This window comes from Rhinolophus sinicus, chromosome 7 (genome assembly GCF_057876585.1).
Source record: "Rhinolophus sinicus isolate RSI-liver-muscle chromosome 7, RSI-T2T, whole genome shotgun sequence".
Lineage (NCBI taxonomy): Eukaryota > Metazoa > Chordata > Mammalia > Chiroptera > Rhinolophidae > Rhinolophus > Rhinolophus sinicus.
The window spans coordinates 11,300,193-11,323,867 of NC_142507.1; the positions used below are offsets into that span (position 1 = coordinate 11,300,193).

The 23,675-nt window shown below is 40.7% G+C and overlaps 1 protein-coding gene across 1 annotated transcript in view; it reads right to left on the reverse strand.

The window, feature by feature from the left end:
- The window catches only part of SULF1 (sulfatase 1), a 128,818-nt gene that overhangs the window by 72,446 nt on the left and 32,697 nt on the right, over window positions 1-23,675 (reverse strand).

Consider the following 23,675-nt stretch of genomic DNA (forward strand, 5'->3'; position numbering starts at 1 on the left):
ACGCAGAGGGGAGTGCTGCACAATCCTTGCCAGTCCGCACAAGCGGGGAGTTGGAAAGGGTTGGAAAACGCCCCCTTCGCTTTAGAACACCTGCTGCAAGCTTTCCCCCTGGACTTCTGAAAGATAGCAAAGGGCTCACAAAAAAAACCAAAACCAAAAAAAAAACCCTGTCCCTTGGATGTCACAAGGGAATGTCTGCATGGGAATTAAGGCTGCCCTTAAATTAATTAGATAGCAGCCCACTTCCCCAGGGCGTCTGCCCCTGGACACCTGAGGGTCTGTTTTGATTTGCAACAATAAACTGGCATCAGATAAATAAACATAATGAATTAAGTGTGAGTATTGCATAACAAGAGGAAAGGGACTCAATGCTCACGTCCATGCCTTCCATTCTGGAGGGTGGCACGGGCAGCGAAAGAAAAAAGACTGTGTACTGTTTACCTCAGCCACAGTATTGTGTTTATACACACAAACTCCTATTATTTTAAACTTTATGAGCTGTTTTGTAAACAGTGCTAATGCTTTTCATTCTGCAGCCTGTAATTACTCTGGGGGGTGGTTGGGGGGAGACTCAATAAGAAATAGATTTTGAAACAAAAATACAGTGTCTGCTAGGCAGTCTGACTACATTATCTACAGAACAACCAACAAGCCACCTTCGATTGGTCCTGTGGCTCTGAGAAAGTCAATACATAAGGTTCAGGGTCATTTTTCTTTCTTTCTCTCTCTTTCTCTCTCTCACCCTCTCTCTCTTTCTCTCTCTTCCTCTCCCTCCCCCTTTCTGTAATAACTCAGGGTTATTTCAGTGATTTCTGGGCATGCTGAACTCTAAAAGCCCACAATTGTTCTGCACTGAGTGTTTGGTTTCTGTGCATTTGTTTTAAGTCATGAGAAAACTGATACGAGGACAAAAGGACAGGTAAACGAAAGAAATAGGTGTCAAATTGTGGCTTTCATCCACGGAGCGTGCATTAGGCTAAGTCATTAAATACAGAAATTTCGTAAAGGGTTGGCCCTTTAAGTAGCAAAACTTTGCTCACCTCTCAAACCTGCAAGGGTGTGTGAAGAGAGAGTGAGCGGGGCTTCCATGCATCCGCTATAGAATAAACCAACTTCTGCTGACAACAGTGGCCGGAAAGGACAGTCAGACAGACTCACTGTGTGTGGAGCACACAGTAGCACTCGGAGTTTAAATAACCAAACTGAAAATGCTTGACAATTAAGAGGCTGATAGCATTCCCTAGAGCCCAATCAACATTACTGGCTATTCTTTTCTTTATCTTATTTACTTTACTTCTTCCTTTAGGAAAAAGGAAATTAACTTTAATGATATCTTGTATCAACTACATTGAAAATTATTTCCTAATAAAGAGAAGGGAGATAGAGTAGACTTTTTTTTTTTCTTTTAACCAATAAAGTGATCTTCCTTTTTGGAGAATTTAAGGTGCAGGAAAGACCAACATTTCTTCTGCCACAGTTTATTATTGATTCAGAGGCTTCGTATGTAAAAGCATGGAAATTGAATGGCAAAGAACTTTCCGACAGGTCTGGCCTGCAGGAGTGCGCTATTCTTTATCCCTCCCAACCCCCACTAAAACACACAAAACACACTACTGTGCAAAAAGTTCACACAGACAATTCCTCATTCAAAAATGACCTTTTAAATATCTGTTGTCCTCTCACTGCCTGGTTTCCAGCTCCAGAAGGAAAAGAAGTAAAGAAGAAGGATGAAAACAAAACAAAACTCTGTCAGACAAAATGCAGAACTTGACAAAGGAGACAGGATGCAATGTTTGAATTGGATACTTTGCAGCGGACGACAAGTGTCCTTAGAGACTCACAATTTGTCTTGAGAAATTGTGGAACATGGGAGAAATGTAAAAAGAGGTTTTTCTCACCCATGGAAAAGGGGCTTGAGGAATGGTGCTCCAAGCCCTAAAATGAAAACGCCAATGACAGCTGTAGCCAATCGGGGGGCAAAGTTTACAGGACTCTGGTTAGGGCAGTCAAGCCAAACTATAAATGTGACATTAAAGGCTTCAAGTCATATATGAAAGAAAAAGAAAGACTGGGAAAACTTCAAGCCAACTGGATTGAAAGTCGAGTTCACATATGTGCGTGTAGCCATACTCCACACTCAATACCCCGGTAGGTTTAAGGGGATCTCTGCCTTCACCAAGCCCCCTTGTCTCTCGGCAGTTGGTGCTAATGGAAAAGGCATGGTCACAATACGCTGAAAGGGTCCTGCTTTGTCCACCAGAGAAATTTTCAAAGTGTAATCTGAGAATTTGGGGTGGACCCTGGGATCCTTTTGGGGGGGTCCATAAGGCCACAACTATTTTGATAAGGATATTGACTCAATATATATATATATTTTTTTTTACTTTGTTGATATTCCACTGATGGAGTAAGAACAATAGTGGGTGAAACCCCCTTTGTCTTAATACGAAGGAAAGACCGCCACATACAGTTAAAAAAGAAATGCCAGTTTCACTTAAGACGAAGCAGTATAATGATTAATGTTATTAAACCTGAACCCTTGCATATACATCTTTTCTTTTTCATTTTCTGTTTTAGGAGGTAGGAGGTGCGTATAAAGGCCTTTGCTGCCTGTGGAGGTGTGATGGTTGGTTGTCTTGAGGAAAAAGACTTGTGTGACTGAGATGCAAGCTGAAGTAGATACTATTTTTTTTTCTCAGAAACACCGTTTTTACTTGAAAGAATTATTTGGAAGTAGATACTCTTTTTTTCTCATAAACACCGTTTTACTTGAAAGAATTATTTGGACTTAGACATTTGGCAGTCTAATAATGAATGAAATGAGACTGTCTTTTCAAGGAAAACAACTGGCAGTATTTGTTGTATTTCGTGCCAATGATAGAAATCTAGCTTTCAAGTTAAAATCAGAATTTTGGAAAGCTCGTATATGCCACTGAGCTTGGCAGCTTCCCAATACATAAAACCTTTCTGATGACATTGGTGTTGATATTAACAAGTGTTGTTAACAAGTGTTATTTTTTTAAGTGTTATTTTTTGATATGGTAAAATGAAATGTGTCAGTATTTGCATAATTCAGTGACCCAGTATTTCCCAAATGACCAAACACAATGCTACAAAATCAAACATGAGTAAAAACATTTCAGTCAAAGTGTAAGATGACCGTTGAATTTTAAAGAAACAGAGTATTGAAACGTTCATTGATATGGTTTCAGATTTCTTACTACTTCTAACCTTTAAGATATTACTACTTGTCAAGTTTTGGAATAGTATCAAAGAAGAGCCACACATTTCTGAAAAAGCTATTAAAATATTTCTCTTTTTCCAACTACTTATCCATCTGAGGCTGAATTTTATTCTTATACTTTCACCAAAACAACATATTTCAAAAGATTGAACGCAGAAGCTGACATAAGAATACATCTCTCTTCTATTCAGAGAGACATTAAAGCGATTTACAAAAATGTAAAACAATGCCACTTTACTCACCAATATTTTTTTGGTTTGGAAAATATAGGTGATTTCATAAAATATATCATTTAAATTAACATATAGATTTATTATTATTTTCAAAAGGATTAATGAGTATTTTAAAAAATTTTCTCAGCTTTAATGTCTATCAATAGTTATAACCTGCATAAACTACCACTCTTGGGGGTCCTGAATAAATTTTAATAATATAAATGGATCCCGAGCCCAAAGGCCTTAAGTGTTGCTGGCCTATAGTATACCTGGTTCCACAGTTAAGCCTAGACTTTCACCTCTAAGGCTCTAGATCTCACCCTATTCACAAAGTTCTCGTTCCCTTTTCCCCCTCTTAAAGCCTTGAGATTGTCCTAAGTGCCTGGTATCACACAGGAGTTGTTAATGAGTGATAGCATTTTTTTTTTGTTGTTTAAATTTGATAACACACTACTTTACAAATGAATACCCACATATCTAAAGTATGTGGGAGACGGGTTCAGAACCACTTACTAGGCACAGAAATGGGACAAAGCAAAGCACTCCATAGGACAGAGAAAAAAAAGGAACACCATAACCAATCAACACAGCAGGGGAGATTAGGCCAGCAACACGCAATTATTAGAAGCTGAATACAGCCAGAACACGTGTAGTTTACTACCAGAGTGAAGCAAAATAGGGATTATACCCGCAAAAAGCTGGTAATCAACTTCCCTTCCACACCCACTGTCAATCTACATACTTAGTGTTTCTTAGTGTCAATTTCCATGGCCCTTTTCCCTCAATTTTGGCTTTCAGGCTTCCCATACATCACTTCTTTCCTTTAAAGGAAGCCTTCAGGACGTGCTAGCTTCTTTACGCTATACGTGAAACCAGGAAGGAGCTAATTTCTTCTCTTTAAAAACGCCATAGCTGGCAACATTCATTTATTGATTGGTTCATCCTCAGAAAGGCTGTTTCCTGATCGCATTTATTACAACTCCAGGCAAAGAAGATAGACAGTAATATTTTTATACTCCTCTAGTAACAAATCTCTTCCAACAACCAAAGTCAGCTGAAAAGCGTGCGTCTCAGGCCCGGAGCACCTTTGGGGAAATACTTGCCTAAATGATGAGCTCCTCCTTGAACAATGTTTGCTTTTCTTCCCTTTCTCCTCCTTTTTTTCCCTCCAATACTATGAATCCTGAAATTGGAAGGAACCTTGAAAAGTCATCTATTCACAAAACTGTGTCAGTTATCCCTGGGGTATGATGAGAGCGTGAGATGGATTTTAGGTTTTACTTCATTCATAGACATTCCTTTTCAATGCTCTGTTGCATTATAAAAGTAGAAATAAGTAAACTGAAGTTTTCTAGGTTTCCCCTTTGTCTTCTCATGGAGGGAGAGAATCGTAGGAGTTGGGAAGTGATAAGAATGAAGGGAGAGGTTACATCAGAAAAAGCACTTTTGAGACTTCTCCACACAAAGGTAGGAAGGAAAAACCACGTAAAAATGAGTTCACCAAGGGCATTTTCAAGACTGTAAGAAGTCCAAGACTAAGATTTGTTCAGCTGCTTTCAAATAAGAATTAGGAAAAAAAAAAAGATCTAAAAATTATGAAAAGAACCAGAAGAACCTGATATTCCAGAAGCAGAGGCTACCAAGTGCCTGAAGGCTCTGACAATGGTTACTGGCTTCCGTGGTGGCGCTGAGATCCCAGAGAATGAGAACAAGAGATTGCTGGAATTTCAAAAAAAAGGGGCAATGGAAATGTCAGCTAATATGGGTTTGGTGAAAGGATAGCAATACTGATAAACTACAGATGTGGTCTTAGACATCTTAGCTGGGTCTTCAAGTATATGATTTAGTACATTAAATTCCATTTAATTTGTCATTGGTTTTACATACTTACAGCTTATTTGTATTGAAGTACCTTGAGGTATTGCACCAGGAAGCAGACAATAAACTTGGTTGGTTGCAACAATAAACTTCAGACAGCAATGGCTTAACACACTAAAAGTATGTTCGTCACTCACACTGTATATAAATCACACCCAGGGTGGCAGGGAGCTTTGCTATGCCCAGCTGTGCATGGACGCAGGCTTAGTATGGGGTCACTGTTGTCTTGTTGCGACAATATATGGATCAAGCAGAGGAAGAAAAAACTGGAGACTCTTGCAGGAGCTTTTCATGGCTGCAACCTGGAGACGACTCAGATCGGTTCTAATAGGTCATTGTCTGCAACCAATCATTTGGGCCCATCCAACTACAGGAGAGCTGGAAATATGGTGGGGCAGACGGAACACTTGCTGAGCAGGACTGCTACTGTCAACGCCACAGCATCAAGTTTCACCAGTACTTTATGTATTTATCTTTCTCTCTCTCAATCATACACATGCACACACACATACTTAAGATATATGTGTAAATATATTTCACACAGACACATCTGTCAAGGAATGAAGAAACACAGTCTTCTCCGCAGCTTGAAGTTCAACCATGCTTAGGTATTAAAAATGTACTTTAAACAGATTTGGGGATTTGGGGGACCTGTTTTCTTTGAGTTTGTTTCCCTGATATATATTATCTGGCACAATACAAATGTATTTTAAAGTTCCACGTTTCTTGTGATACCTTTAAGTTGAAGAAAATATTTTTACAAAGATAATTAGATGCTGTGGTTATATGTCGAAAGCATTCCTTCAAATATTTTCTTGCAGTTAAAATCTATGTGAGAAAAGAGCAACACCTGACTTGACTGTATAAATTAAGGCACAGTCAAGAGAATTCCACTGGCCTACTTTCCATGGAGTCAAACTCACCACAAATGTAATGTTCTTTATCATTTTCTAAGGGTTTAAATCCAGCAGAGTGGAGATACAACCTCCTTCTGAGGGATCCTGCTGGCCTTCCTTACACATGAGGACCAAGAAATAGAGAGCAAAGGATGAATACTCATTTCTGGTTCCTGACTGAAGACTTAGGGGCAAAAGTTACAGAGAATAGCTCTGATATGTATATATAATGTATTACTTACAGGAGAACCTTTAAAAAAAAAAATCAAACATCCATATTTAAGTTAACTCCTTTGCTTAGAGACATTTCAAAGAAACCTTAAAATTCTGATTAGTTCATGTATGAATATTGATTATTTCAAAAATACTGCTTCACAAACAAGTTGTACTAGGCAATATTGTTTTGAGATTTTTTGTGTTACTGATTAAATATATACGTCCAAGTCTTTTAATGACAAATCATCTGCAGTGTGTGCTTTATATGTACCTCCGTCCCTGTGTTATCTACAGATGATCGTCTCTTCTTTAGCTGTATACTCATCTCCCAATTTCTAACAGGCATAGCTATGCATTTATCATGTAAAAAGAATGACTCTATTAAAATTTCAAGTGAAATTCAGGCATGCAATCTTGGGAAATACCATTGCAGTAGAACAAACTGAGTGACTAGAGGCCTTTCTAGGAAAATTAATTTATTAATTTTAGTCATAAAGTGTGTATAAAGCATATAATGGATGTAAATTGTCTATTTTTGTTGATATCATACGATGATATCTGACATTCTTGCCCAGTCAAATTCATCTTCCTACCCTCAAATCATTATCTGGACATAGAGCTATTTATCAATGTCTTGAGATGGATTAGCACCTGAAGATGTACAGTAGGAGATTTTTAAAACCATAAATTCACTAACACATACTGATTCAAATGATGCTACTTGCATGAAAGGCCTGTAGTAACTTGCAACTTAAAATGTGACTTCTGTCTTAGTTGACTGTCTGGACAGAAGTTGGGAAATATTTTAGCTAATGAAAGCTAACATTTTCCTTTATTATTATAAAAGAGTAAACTTTATGAAGCTGTAAGCTGTAGGATTTTATAGGATGCAAATTTTAAGAGCCATATTATTACCCTAAACTATAATGTGTTGCATTTGCGAAATAACCTTACTGAAAAGGCTCAGATTATGACTGATGTCCATGGACGTTTCTGTTTATTGTCACTGGAGTATCTTGATAAATACAGCTGGACAAGGCCTTAGATTTCATCTAAACTTCTATTTGCCAAACACCCAATGCTGTTCCACTTCCAGAATTTATTATCTCACTGTTTTAAATCTTCATTTCTTAACACACACAAGAACAGCACTTGTCACACAAAGGAGCTGATATAATTAAACCAGATTATATGCTCCACAAGTAAAATCAGCCATTCATGAAAGCTGGTCACCAGAGGCTATTTCGAACAATGCATATTTCAGAGTCATCTACAGTAATCCCTTCTCTCTACTGATTTGGTTTCCATGAAGTCTTAAGCACACGTGTAAAAAGGAGGCTTATTAAAACCTGATGTGATATTAGAGATTATAATGCAACAGGGTTCGGCTGATTTTAATATCTGAGTCTTCAAAAAGGAAAGCAATCTTCAATTATATTTATAAACTTAGTAAAATATTATGCATACAAAGGTATATTGTATTTACTCATTAAGGAAACAAATAATGTTATCTGAATTGGGTTTATACATAACATTCACATATAAAAGTGGAGGAGAAACTAAAACAGTTTTCACTGGTGGATGGATCAGCAAAGCACAGAAATATTTCATAAGTAGTGAGGAGCCTAGATTGATTAGAAAATTCTTTATAAATTTGTGAATCTCTAGTAGATAATTCTTTTGTCTTGCTATGGTGAAACATTATCAAAATCTGTTATATCAGCATTTGACAATTTCAAAATATTAGTTGTCATCATTTGTTGAACTGGATTCTTACAGTTAGTTATTGCCCGGCTGCCTAAGAAGTTTACCAAGCCCTCCAGTCCTGGGGCGGATGGGTGGCTCAGTTGGTTAGAGCGCGAGCTCTGGGCAACAGGGCTGCTGGTTCGATTCCCACATGGGCCAGCGAGCTGCGTCCTCCACAACTTGAATGAAGTCAGTGAGCTGCCGCTGAGACCCCGGGTGACTAGATGGCTCAGTTGGTTGGAGCACGGGCTCTCAACCACAAGGTTGCCATTTAGACTCATGGTGGGCTACGCCCCCTGCAAATAAGATTGAACACAGCACCTTGAGCTGAGCTGCCGCTGAGCTCCCGGATGGCTCAGTTGGTTGGAGCGTGTTCTCTCAAACATAAGGTTGCTGGTTCGACTACCGCAAGGGATAGTGGGCTATGCCCCCTGCAACTAACAACTGGACCTGGAGCTGAACTGTGCCTTCCACAACTAAGCTTGAAAGGACAACAACTTGATTTGGGAAAGTCCTGGAAGTACACACTCCTCCCCAATGAAAAAAAAAAAAAAAAGATCTCCAGTCCTGGTGGACTTCTTGAAGTCTTGTTTGTTTTTCTTGGTCATTTTCCTATGTCCTATTTGTGTTTAGCTTCAATCACAGATGCAAATACAAAGGATTAGATTTGATATGTTTCAGGATCTCCTGCATACTGCTTTACATCCTTGAAACACACGCACGCGTGGGCCCACACACACACACAAATGATGGTGAACTGGTTTTGAAATTAGCAAAAAGCAACATTTTGACACACAGACCAGCTGCTTTTCCTCATTGGAACACCACTTCACAGACCAGATCATATATGAGAAAGGAGGTTAGCAACCTCCACCTTAGAGAGCTCATATGAAGGAAGGAGACATTCTAGAAAACACATAGGCTCTCGGAGTTAGAAGATGGTGTGGACTAAATATTTATGTCCCCCCCAAATCTGTATGTTGAAACCCTAACCCCCAATGTGATGGTATTAGGAGGTGGGGGCATTTGGTAGTTAATTAGGTCATGAAGGTAGAACCCCTATGAATGGGATTAGTTCCCTTATAAAAGGTGCCCTCAGAGAGCTCTCCTACCCCCTTTCCATGTAAGGACACTGAGAAAATGGCCGTCCATGAACCAGGAAGTGGGCTTTGACCAGACCCTGAATCTGCTGGTGCCTTGATCTTGGACTTCCAGCTTCCTGAACTGTGAGAAATAAATGTTTTTTATTTAAGTCACCTAGTGTATTGCATTTTTGTTATAGTAGGCCAAATGGACGAAGACAAAAGGAATCTTACAGTTCACCTAGATCAGCCTTTAACTAATGACGAAAACTTCTCTAGAGCATCAGTGAAAATGCCTCTGTAGGTAACACAGAAGCAACGAGGCCACTTGATTAGTTTGGGGGCAGCATTTAAGGTTAGAAAATTCTCCCTTTTATTGAACAAAAAATCTGCCTTCCTCTCCTCTTTATGTTGAATCATGCTCTATTCTTCTGAGCCACACAAAATAATTCTATGCTCTTCTAGATAACAAATGCTTTAAGTATCTAAAGATTGTTTCCTAACTCCTAAATCTTCCTCTCTTACGAAACATACCCATGTGGTGGTTCAGTGGTAAATTATGGGACAATGGTGGAGGGGTTATTTTGGATCTGGCCATTGGTTGGCTAAGTATTGAATCAATAGATCCTATAAAACTGTAGTTATAGAAATAGAAAGCCAGAATATTTAATGCCAATCTGGTTCAAAGGAGTTTTTACTATCAGACGACTAATCAATGTTTTCCAAATTCACTAAGAAAAATTTCCTTATATACCACTACTTTCATGTTTGGACTGAATTCAATTCAAAAACATTCCAAAATTTGCTTAATTCACTTGTTAATCATTTTTATTGAAACGTAAAGCCAGAACCCAGGCTAAGAGTCATAATGCAAGGATTGGATTTTTCTTTTTTTCCTTTCCTTGACAATTTAGTCACTGATTTCTCTCTAGATTTTGAGAAAACTTGCCTTATAAGAAGAAATACCTTCTTTACCACACTGGGCTTCCTATTTGAGAATACTGGATTCTTTAAAAGAGCTATGCAAAAGAAGAACAACCGTTCCACCATTAAACAAGGGCCCCAAGCTCAAGTACTTAATTTATAAGATAGAACAGGGGTTTGTCATAAACACTTAGGGTTCTGGTTAATTTACTCCAGAGTCCCCGAATCAAGTGTGAGGCCTCAGAAACTGTGCTTCTAACAAGTTCCTGCTACGTAGGTGATGCTGATAGCACTGGTCCAGGGTAGAGCAATCAACCCGCTGGCACTAGCGAAAAGGAAAGAGGTTGTAGTCAAGCCTGGGGCAAGTGCTTCAAGTTTTTTCATGAAGGTTGGTCTCTCAGGCCTTTGCATTGGCTAGAGCAGCTAACCATTCACAAGACAAGACTATTGATATTGAGTTATTTCATAGCTGATAGAACTTGTATAAGACCATCTTTTGCGGAGTTGATGGGAAGACAAACACTCCAACGCGTTCCGTCTTCCCTATGCATGCGCACCTGGAAGAGTTCTGCATCGGAGACCGTTAAACTTCCCTCAGCAAATACCCAGCTATGTTCTTCTGAGTGGCTTTCAAATGACCCTCTAATATCCCTTTCTAAATATTCCCACACAACGTCTGAAGAAACTCGGTTCCACAAATCCTTGACGTACATGAACTAAGGAGTCTGACAGCTGCCCAGCACAATGGTGAAGCTAGTTACGTTTAGTAAACCTTTTTTATGCACAAAGATGGGTTTACCATCACCACATTTTCTTAGGATGGTGCAAAAGTACTTGCAGTTTTAAAGGTTGAAAAAAAATTAAAAAAATTACAAAAACCGCAATTACTTTTGCACCAACCCAATATCCCTTTCGGTGAATTATTCCTAGAGATTAAGGAGGCACACTGAGTTACTTGCTATTGTTTTAATGAAGTCTTTCCTCAGTTTTCCAGTTCTGTCCAGATTTCTCTGTCAATCACCCACTCTGGGCCTTTTACCTCCTCTGAGACCCCTGAACAAATATAGTTGCAGTAAAAGACAAACTCTGACTCAATTCAACAGTATGATCCAAGATATATATCAACCCACTGTGATATGCAAGACACGTTAGGTGCTCTGAGGAACCCACACGGAACTCTCCTTCTCACTCTGTGGGAGAGTCGGGAAAGGGGCGAAGCCACACAAAAGTGACCTGGAAAAGGTGGACAGAACGCCCCAGGACTAGGTGTAGTGGGCTGAAACAGAGGGAAGGGCAGGTCTGCAACCTTCCAAACTACTTTGTGTGTCTTAATTCTTCTAGCAGCCACTTCTCAGAGCTCCAAAGTGGGACACATGGTCTGATACCTAGTGGAGCAGGTGCAAGAAGTTTGGAATTTGGGTTTTCCAGTTGTCCGACATCAGGGAGTATATTCCAGCCCCACGTGGGTTGCCGCTGGGAGCCAGACACGAATGAGAAGGGGCACATCTTGAATTTGTGGTCTTTTCTTCTTCTTCCTTTCCCCCTCGCTCTCCCCATTTCATCCTCTGTTTCTCCTTCATTCCTCAGATGCTACCTCCCTATTCTTCCCTTTTTACAACTTAAAGTCCGTCACCCTCCCTTCTTTCCTTTTGCGCTCTTGGGTCTCCAAATAGCCACAATTTCCAACAAAGGAAGGAAACCTTAGCTTTTATTAAGAAGTCACAATCTTTGCTAACTTCCACTGAGCATGTACTGTGTATCAAACCTTCTGTAGTCCTAGTTCCCTTCATTCCAGCCACATGCCTACGAAGTAGGTACAATTATTACTCATTTGGAAACCGAGATTCAGGGACCTGTTCCCAACAGCCCAGTCTGGTGGGACTCCCTCACACCAGAATCTTTGTTCTTAACTGTTCTGTGTTTGTCTTTTCTCCTGAAGTGCACGTTCACTTGAAAAGATGTTGTCTGCCTGAAGAATTCTGAACTGGCAAAATTAACGGGGAGAAGGTTGGGGGGCCAAAATGGGCATCAGGTGTGGCCGGTGTTTCCAGGCATTTGTTACTATGCCTGACAGTATCTACCCAAGGAGAACAAAACAAGGCATCAGTATTGCAGCCACACACCACGCACAGGCCCTCTTTCACCTTACAAACAGAAGGGGACCCTCGGAGCTCAGTAAAACAAAGCGTCGTTGCTGGGTGAGAGAGTGGACTGGCGTGGCTGAACATGAATATTCAAGACCACGAGTCACAACTCCATGAATTCAAGGGTCTCCTCTATTTGTATTTAGTATTGTGTAGTCGCAAGGCAACTTGCAATGATTAATTAATCCTTGGTGCCGAGGCAGAAGGTGAAATAATTTGTGCCTAGTCACGCAGTCGGTCATTCCCAGGCTCCCCGTTAGTACTGACTGCTGCGTTTTCCAGGGACAGAAAGAAGAGTGGACTTGACTTTCTGCTCTGTGCCTGTGATCCGAGAGATTCACCCCACAGCGCCTGAAATTTTCTAAAAGGAGGGCAGGTGGTTGCCAGCTGTCCTGAACCCACACTCTCATGACATCCTCCTCCAAGCCACCATCCATGGGAATTCCTTCCCCCGAGACCCCCACACCCACCCCAGCAGGCTTGTTCCCCAGCCCCAAGGAGGCTTCTTCAGAGGAAGCCTCCCTGAGGCTTGGCTTCCTGTCTTGCTGGATGGAGGCGGCACATGGGTTAATATAGTGCACGTGGCTGCTTCTGTCCGGTTTACCACCATGTCCTCAAGTGCAATTTTAACTGAGGCAATTCACAGTAATACCTCAACTACCTATCACAGTAGCGGGAAGGAGAGTCTCCAAATAGGCAAATTTCCGTAATATCTCACTTTAACTACTTAAAGGCAAGCCCTTAAACAAACAAACAAACAAACAAACAAACAAAGAAAAACAGGAACCATTTTAAAGCACAATGAATTTGCATAAAGCCCTCCCAAAGTGCAGTGGCTTATAACGAAAAATGATTATTTCTCCCTGTGTTACATGGTGGCTGCAGGCTGTGGTGGCTGGGCCCTGCTTCTGGCTGTGGCTCTCCAGAGACTTCTCATTCCAGGACTCAGGCTGAGGGAGGACCCTCAGGGAGACCCTCAGGGTGGACACCGGGGGCAGGAGAGCGGGTGGAAACTTGGAGTGCAGTTCAGAGAACCTGGGTGCACCTGCTTCCACGCCATTGGCCAAAGCAAGCCATGTGGTGAAGCCCAGGCTGGGGTGGTGACATGTTTTGCCCTCTGGAGTGCTCTGCAAGTCCCACCGCAGGGGGCGGGGATGATGGACTACATTCATTTCTCTGGTGGGGGAAGGGTGGCAATAATTGGGGATTGCGATTTAATCTACCACATGCACTTCGAAAAATTACATAGTTCCTCGAAATATTACATAGTTCCTCGTCTCCAAAGAATACTGGGAATGACAACACTGCTTTGTTTTGTTTCACGGCTCTGGGTCATTGCTGTTAATATAAATATTGCCCTTGGCTATCATTCAGACTTTCCTTAAGGAATACTGGGACAAGGAAAGTTGTTTCCCCCGTGCATTAATAACACTGAAACAATACTGTTTAGAATTGCTTATATGGATGCTTCTCAGAGTATTGTTTTACCGTCTTTGCCCTCAATTATCAGGTATTTCAGTTATTATAAGTGTATTTACCTCTCAGAACTCCACCCCCTCTCGTCTAATATGCTAGAGAGATACCAGGGAAATGCCTTGTTAGCGCCATGTTTAAAATAAGAGTAGACATGAGGGTCTCCCTCAAGTGCCGTCTATTAGTGGGTTTGGTACACAAACTCTGTGACAAACGCTGGGTGTAGGTGCTTCACAGGATTATTGGTTCCTTCTTGTTTTTGCCTGTGTCTGGCTGGGTGAGGGCATTAGATAAATGAAGTTAGGGAAGGCTGGGTTTGAGGGTTAGTCCCATAGGAGCACCCTGCTTTGCCATTTCCCATATTGAACAGGAATTCTTTCCTAGACAGGTGACTAAGCATTAAAACTACCTGCTATTTCTCGTTCAAATCCACTGATTTTAATTGCTACACACATTTAATTCAACAACCTTTGGTAGAGCACCTGTACAAAGCACTTTGGTAGGCAGTGCTAGAGATAATGGAGCAATGAATGAGAAAAGAACCCTGTTTTCAAATAAATAGTCACACACGATGCTAAATATAACATAGTGCCAGATTGTGTTAGTACCAACCCTCTTTGTGAAGGTAGGACAGCACATTTTGAAAGGCCCCAGGGCGCCCTGGAATGTACATGATACGCACTTTGGATAGGTATTACCCTGAATGGCACAGTGGTGTCTGACATTCATCCTTTTCTAATGAAAACAAACCCCAAAGAGCCACATTAGCCAGTCAAGATACAGGAAAGTCAAATGTTTCCAACTTGGTTAGCGGACAACTGTCTTTTAGCTAGCACGCACCTCGAATATATTTTTAATTATCCTCTGCATGCCTGAGCTTAGACTGATAATAATTGAACTGTGACCAAGATATTTCATATGCTTAGGCGGTTTCTTGAATCTGAAACCCCAATAGAAGATATATTTGTTCTTTCATGGGTAAAATAACTCCTTCTATGTTCACACTGCATCACAGTTCAGGAAAGGCTTTGGCATAACTGATCAAATTTGCTCTTCACGACGACTTATATAAGCTATAGCAAGCATCGTTATTCTTTCTCCAACCCAGCGCCATCCTCCACAGGAGGTTCAAAAAGCTGAAGCTGAAACTCCCTCAGATCTAACTCTGAGGCTGATAGCTTGTCCCCTTCATAAATCAATTTTTCCCACTTCATCTTGCTATTTTGTGAATCACTACCATTTGATCATCCATGGAAATAGATGCTAAAAACATGCAAACTCATGTAAGGAACAAATAAGCAAAGAAAAAAATGCATTCACACTACTTTCAAGCCTTTTCTTGGCTAGTTTTCATTACAACTCAAGCAAACGGTATATTGGTTTTAGGTTTCCTTATTCTTTCTGTACAAACTCACCAACAACTGAAACTACAAAGAGTAATGTCCATAGTAACGGGAGTGGAGTGAGTTCAAGTGTTAATGCTGCTCTCTAATAATTTTAGCAATACTATTATGTTGATCAGAATACCCTTAATAGAATCTCAGGCTAAAAACATGGGAAAAAACAGCTTTTTGATTAAACTATGTGTATGAGGTAATTTGGATTAAATAACAAGAGGAAAGCCTTGAAGATACGTTGATTTTTAACAAGTTAAGAGTCTTTTTACAAAAACAGACTAGAAAGTGAGATTGATTACACTGCCTGAAAATGCATTTGTATGTGACATGAAGCTCCATTTAACAGGAAAGCACCACTTTGTAGGAAGTTAGCACCTTTCTCAGTGGACAGCGGCCAGAAAACTTGTAGTTTCCTACTAGCGTGTTTCCCTGAAAATAAGACCTAGCGGGACAATCAGCTCTAATGCGTCTTTTGGAGCAAAACTTAATATAAGATCCAGTCTCATTTTACTATAAGACCAGACATAATATAATATAATATAATATAATATAATATAATATAATATAATATAATATAATACAATACCAGATCTTATATTAATTTTTGCTCCAAAAGACGCATTAGAACTGATGGTCCAGCTAGGTCTTATTTTCAGCGAAACAAGGTAGGTAGGAATTGGGGAGAGAGTAATGGATGGGCCAGCTCTCCTTGGAAATTTACCTCACCTTGAGTCATTGTTTTGCCTGATCACACGGTGGAATGTAGAGACCAAAAACAGTATGCGATACAATAATGATAAGGCACAACTTTATTTTTGTCTGATGGTGAAAACCTATTTTTCTCCAAATTCTGAGCTTATATCATTTCCATTGCCATTAGTTTTGACTGATGTGAATAGTTGTAAATCATAAGGTAGGGACTGGTCATTGCCTACCTGATCATTCATTACCGTCTTTATTTGTAACAAGACCCTGATTTTATATGCAGTGGCAATGTGCCCAGCTTTAGGTGACATCTCCCTGCACCCCTCCCAACTCTATGTGCTCACAAGTGTGAATTCTTTCCAGTGAGACGTAATGAAAGGGCTGTGTGGGACTTCCATAAAAGAGTGTGAGTGGCCATTTGTCACATTGCATGGCTAGGGCTTCAGCAGTCACCTTGGACCATGAAATGTTTTCACTGATGGAATGTTCCATGGTGGAGCAGAGCGAAAAGAAGCCTGGGTCTCCAGTGACTATTGTCCCAGCTCTGACAGCCTGACTCTGGGTTTCTTTTACTTGAGAGAACAAAACCTTTTTGTGGCTAAGGCACTATTTTGATTTCTGCTGTGTAGTCAAATTCCTAATTGTGTCTCCTAACTAACTCTTGTGTTTTTTTAATCTTGTTCTACCACCATCCTAGATTTAAAATGTTAGAAGCAACATGGCCTTTTAAAAATCAAACCAGAAGAGTTTGATTTATACTCAGAATAGGAAAAAAACAAAACCTGTAGTTAACGAGAGATTTGAAGATATAAAGAACTGCACAAATAAAAGTATAATTACAACTTATGATAAGTGCTATGAAATCCACACGGACAAGTGGGAACATGAAATTCTCTCAGCGGGCATTAATCTCCAAATTAATATTTAACTAATATTTAAACCAGTTTAAAAGAGGTTTCTGGGTGCATTAAAGAATGTTAGAAATCTCTCATTAGCTATGGAAATGAAAAACAGAAATGGATTCCTCTATCTTTTGACAATTTCCCGGGATTCAAGGGATTTTATCGTAGTATGAATGCCTCTTTAGCGTCTTAAAAAATAAACAAATAAAATCAGCTTGCAGTCTTTATGTAGACAATCTAACAGTACTCTACCTTTTTTTTTTTTTTAATCATGAATACTTTTACATAACTGAGGGAAAATCAACCACATGTTTTGGAGATGAAGCCATTGGGAAGATAACAGTAAATTTAAAAAAAAGATTTCCACCACTGATTATTCCATTCACATTAGAACACTCATAATTGGAGTCTTTTAAAAAAATATATACAAAGAGCTGCTAGGGTTCTATCTGCAGCCAGACAGGTATCTCAGATGACACATTCAAGAAAGTTCACTTAACTCCACTTTAATGACGCTCACATTCCTTGTGTCCTAAAGGAAACATGCCAGTTTGAGCAGACGAAGAAGAGTGAGAACCCTGCAGGAATTTTCTGGAATGGTTCGAGTGAGCTGCTGGTGAACTACCTTGCTTTGACGGATGCAACAAGGCAAAGGGCTGCCTGAGTTTTCTTGAAAGAGGTGAAATGGTTGCCCCCAATGATGGATTTTCATATTTCACACCCAAAGGAGGAATTTCCGTATTTTCAGGAAACATTGCTTAAGGTATCCTATTTATTATTTCCTTAACTAAGTGCAAAATTTTAATGCTGGCTACACAGATGATAGTAAAAACAACCCCTCTGCAGGAGTGTTGGGATATGTTTTTTTCTTCACCTGCAGACCTTTTCCCTTTTCCCATTCTCACTCCTCCAACTAGGACTTTAAGTTTTGGGTTGAAAACAGGAATTTTGCTTTTATTTGAAAAGCAAGGATTTCCTACAATAAGCTCCTAAAACTCAAGGTCTTTGTTTTAAAAGAATGTACAGATGATTTGTTTCACAAATATGCCTAAGGTATGTCAGTTATACCTCAAATTAAGATGTTGTAAACTCAAATTAATACAAAAATGTATTACATGTGTTTAGAAGGGGCTAAATCACTGACCCTAAATCACTGTTTCTCAAAGTGGAGAAGGAACCCCCCCATCTTATGCTTTCCTACAACATCACAGAATGCTCCATTGGGATCGTGTTTGAGCTACATACATACTGCACTTGATGCAAAATTAATTAAAGGCAGTTTCCTTCTAATTCCATGAATATTTTCACTGACAGCAGTTCTGTCTCAAGTGAAGGGACTTGCTCAAATGAGCAAACTGCATTTGTGCTACAAAGAAATGTCTTCTGCTCTCACCACACCCACATGCCTAAATTTTGTGAAACCCTCTGTAGCATTCTTTGGAGTATGTGGAACCCCCATGGTTTTAAAGCAGTGATTCCCAGAAGAAGTTAGGCCAATGAAGAAGGTCTGAGAGGAAGAAAAGGAGACGACTGTATGTCTTCAGCTCTCTGGGAAGAAGGTGTTAGGGAACATGTGTGTTATCCGGCCCTTGAAATGAACGGCTGCATGCATGATTCTAGACCCGTAAGCCCCAAGTTCAAGGAAGGACACTCCCTCCTCAACTCATGCCCATCAATGGCTTGGATCCAGAAGTGTTGAGAGAGAAGAATGGAAAGTCAAATGTTTTCAGGGATCTACAAATTGGTGGATCCACAGTTCTGAGCTTAAAACATTTCCATCTCTCTTTTTTTTTGAATCCTCTATTCGCCACTATTTTCTATTCAGCACTATTTTGCCACACAAACATCTACTCATATGTTTGTACCCGTATGTTCTATCAAATGGCTTGTTTCAACATATATTTAGAAAGAAAGACTTTCTGCATAGGTTCTCCACTCTCTGAGAACTTCGGGATTCCATGATACCCTGATTACACAAGACATCTGTATTTTCAACGACAGGTTCAGAGGTCATTGTGCTTGCCTTAAAAACGTAACTGTTAGAAGTGGGTATCTTTCCTGTCTACCTACCTCCTCTTCCTTCTTATTTATTACATCTGATTAGAATATGTCCTGTATTCCCTCAGCAGAGCAGAGTCTATTTCTCCCCTTCCTTCTAAGAGTAAACATAACGCGTGTAATAGTGAATCCTAAGTCCCTGCATTTCCCTTAGTTCCACTGCCTCAGGCTGTCGATGAAAGACAGATAAAGTTCAATAACCTTTCACATTGCCCCAGTGACACTGGTCAGGCCCCACTGGGATCTTGCATCTCAGAGGAAATGCCAACTTGCCCTTACCTAGATTAAGAATCTTTGGGCATGCTGTGTCTCACAAATGGTCATCATTTCAAGTAAATGCTTCACTGTCATATTTCTGTATAATGTAGATGTCATTTTTGTTTGATTGAATTCCGTGGGAAATTAATGTATATCCCTTCTTTCCTGGAGACTTTATCCCTTTTTTCCTGTAAATCCTGGCCCTCTCCTCTCCACTCTTGCCCCATCATTCTCTACCTCCCTTCCCAAACACACACTTTCTGTTTCTTCCCTTCTTTTTTCTTGAGTTCCCCTTTGCAGGAATCCTTTACCTGTGCCTTATAGGTAAGGCTATGAGTTTTTCAGGTTATAGAGTCATATTGAAATTACAGATTTTTTGGTCCAGATTAATTTGGGTTAGATTAGAGTGATTCTAACAGAGGTATATGGAATGCTTCCCGTCACCTACTATGAGACAGATCCTGTGACAGTTACAAAGAGTGTATTTTCTCTAGGAATTTATCATTGGTCTTTCATTCATATATTCTATCTGGCAAAACACAAAAGAAGGCATAACAAATATCTCTTTAGAGTGGAGCCCTCAATGACCTCCTAGAGCAAGGACGTATACTGCTAACCATGGTTGGCAATTAGGTTAAAAAATGGGCAGGAAAGGCAGGAAGCACCATCACCAAGATGGAAACAGCTTGTGCCCCTGTCATGGCAAGGAGACAGCTCCTCCTAAAAGAACCAGGCCCGCTATAGGAGAAGGAGGGATGGATTTGGAAGAAACTTCTAAATTTGAGTTTCGGGTTTCCAACTTACTAGTTGTATGATTTTAGAGGAGTTGATATCTTCTCTGTCTCATAGTTTCTCATCTCTAAAATGTAATAGCCCTGACCTGAAATCAGTGGAGTCCCTGATAAACACAAAAATGCCTTATAAATATTAAGCACTCTAATATTTTGGTCTCTATTTCCAGAAAAGAATCCATGTCATTGTGTCAGGGAGGAAAGTGACTTATCAGTGTCTCCACATCAGTTGGTGGCACAACTATCATTCCACCAACGACAGATGAATTTGGAGGCCGTCTGTATCCCCTCTCTCCATCTATTCTGGCACTCTTGATTTGTTCCCTTTTCTCCATTCCTTTCTTCACTACCTTAGTTCATGTTTTCATCTCTTTTCCAGATCATTATAACAGCTTCTAATGTTTTGTTCGTTTTTGTTTTGTCTCCTGTCTGCTTCCTCTTAAATTCATCCTGAATTCACCCAGACACCACAGCAATCTTAGATGCTGGCCTCATCATGTCTCTTCCCTGTTCAGAATTCAGTACCTTCCCAATCAGGGCCCTAGTACTAAAAACACCATGTAGGGTCAAACACCAGCTGATTGTCCAGCACGGAATCTGATCTGCCCGGTCAACTCCACTCCCACTGCTTTTTACTCCCTAGGAAAGTTTACACATCAGTGAAGCCTTCCGTGACCTCTCCCTGCCACTCACACACTTCCTTCCCTTCCCCAAGAAATTCTGTGTTTCTCCTCTGGACTCCGGTAATATGCTGTGCCTCTGGACTGTCATTGTCCCTTTAGAGCCCACCCAGAATCTAGCACAGCACAGGGTTTAAAAAATATTTGGGCAATAAAAGAATGATTGTTTAGATGGTAATGATACCCTTGTAGGTATTTCTCGAACCCAAATGTAACATATTTTTAAAAAAATGAATTGGGTACCTCACCCGATGGTATTTTCAGTGATATCTAAATATCTAGTTAGCAATAGGACAAGACCTTTTCATATTTGCACATCATAGTGTAATGTGAGAAAAATTAGAACATTTAAATGCCTTTTCCAAGTAATATGTGATCTTTCATCTTTAAAAGCCTTTCCTTTTTTCAATGAGCTTTGATTTCTCTAAAAGATCATTTTCAGCTAGTAGAGAAAAAAAGAATGAAAAGTTGTGAACGTGTGACTTTCTCCCAGTGGATTTGAAAGCCATTTCTCCACTTTTAGGGTGCCCTTTCTGAGAACAAAGGCTTAGGTATTTGGATTCCAAAGCGGCCCCTCAGCCTTGTAGCAAGTTGGATGATAGCGGGGAGAGTCTGCGAACAGTGGGAAGGGTTCACTGACAGATGCGTCACCCCCGCCCCCCTTTCCAAAGACAGCCCTGGACACTAGCAGGTATCCAGCTTCAGGGCTTGGTTCTGGCTCGTCTCACGGTCTTCTGGAAATGAACTGAAGTTTACAAAACGAAAGAGGAGTAGTGTGAGAAGGCTTAGACATGACAGGATTTTCTGTTTTTTTCTCATTGTCTCATTTTTGCTCAGTGCTTAGTTTCTAAGCTCCTCTCCGTAGAAACTGTTATTGAGTATCCCTCCCTCACCTTCTACACAAGTACTTTCAAAACTCCCTAGGCTTTCCAACTACGTGGGAGAGACTCCTGCATGCTGACAGTGTGGAAAGGGGTTCTAGCCTTAGAGCGCTAGCTCGCACACTTAGCCTGGAAATCTCAAACCACATTTACAGTCACAGACTGCAGGACAATGGGCATGGCTGCTGAAGAATTGAGCTGCAGCAGCATCATACAGGAGGTCAGGGGTGTGAAGCATATGCCTGGAAACGAGCTCAATGGCTCAAAAAGAAAAAAAGAGGCAAAACAAATGGAAAAACCAATACAGAAAACGAAAAGCAGGATGATTACTTCTTCACTCCCTGCCTCACAAAAAGTTGTGTTCTCAGGTTGTTTTATTTTAATTCTTGAAGCACGGTTAAAAGGACCCTGAAAAGACACAGCCTCTGAGGAATTTGACAATCAGCAAAAGAAGCGAGAAGTTAAAAGTCCAAGTTGCCATCTTACATCGGACAAAGCACTGCACAGCACAGCCTCAATTCAAACGGGCAGGCTCGGCCTCAATGACCCCTGATATCTGACAGGTATTATGCATTTCTGCAGGCTGCCTGGCCCTTCGTGGTAAAGATGGGACATATATACCTTTACTATCAGAGAATGGCTGAGTCATGAGGGAGACCCTGCTGGAATGATTCACATTCCTGAGGTACCCTAGATGCCCACCCTCACACTGAGAGTGGAGCTAAGAATATTTTTTATACCTATTTAATATGGTATATTCTTGGAGACCAGAGGCTGAATCAAGAAAATCTCTTAACAGAAGTATGCATCTTTAATGGTAGTTTCCGGCCAGAGCAATCCATTCATCGGACCCTGGGGTTGAGGTTATTAAGAAGAAACGTATAAAAGTACCAAGCAATTAATACGCGGGGAGATGAGAAGCAGTTTCCACAGAGAGGCAGCGCTCATCCAACAGATCTCTAAGGAGCCCCACTGGGAACCACAAGTTGTCGGGGGATGCCCAGAAATCTGGGTATTTGCACTCAGTTTGCCAGCTAATCTCTTTCCACCTACAGAGAGAAACAGAGAGAAGGTTCTGAAAAGCCCAACTCGAGGGCCTCGCTCTTTCGGGAGGGCACAGGTGCTCTTACAGATGTGTAGCACGGCAGTCACGGGTGCTAATTATAAAAGCTTACACTTATGGAGCACACAGTGTACGCCAGGAATGATGCAATCACTGCCCACAAAACCGAGGAGGTAGGACTCTCCCCCATTTTCAGCGGTCGGAACTGAGGTACAGAGACGTAAAATAGCTTTTTCCAAGGCTGTGGGGCAGGTCACTGCGGGGTTAACTCAGGCAGTTGTGAGCCAGGACACACACTGCCCTCCTGGGAGGGCCACATTGAGCAAGTCGGGGGTATTCTGCCCTCTCCCCCATCTTTCTGGCGGTTACCACCCTCCATCCTACTTCTGTGGCTTATTCTTCTCAAACACTGGCATAAATATTGGAAAATGTATCTGCCACACGGCTCTAAATAAATAGAAACCAGTGAATCACCATACCAAGCACCCCTACAAAAAGGAAATATCCCCAAGGGTCTGTGTTCTGAGACTCCATCCTCAGTAATTTTGTTTATCAAATGATTACTTTAAAACGCAACCCACTTTGGCTTGGAGAATGTGGCTAATGGATTGCGTTCTGCCACTGCCCCGGCCCAAATGTACCTAGTAGGGAGGGGTTCTGCTTACCACAGATATTAATAAACACAAGTAGCAGGCTGCAAAGAAAACCTGGGTGTCCTCTGACGTGTAGTGGTAAGCGTAGGACAGCAGCTATTTTTAATTTCAATTGCAATTGCTACTCAGGATCACGGAGTTTAGACCAAGTCTAAACACAATGAGTTTCCGTGGCGCATGCGATGGAAGGGAACAGCAGTCCCTTTCTGATCCTCTAAACATTGCTTGAATAAGGACTAGAGGATCCCTTCTTAGGAGCTGCGAGATGCATTTATGCACATCAGCTCGAGCTTGGGGCTTCACTGACACCCGCAAGGGCAGTCACGTGTCTTCTCTACCCCAAATAAAAAATGGGTGGGGCTGTTAACCAAAAAACCATGAGAACTAATGAGATGATGTGAGTAAAACACCTGGGCATAAATACTATTTAAAAAAAATCATGGTCAAATCAAATTGATGGAAGTTTCTA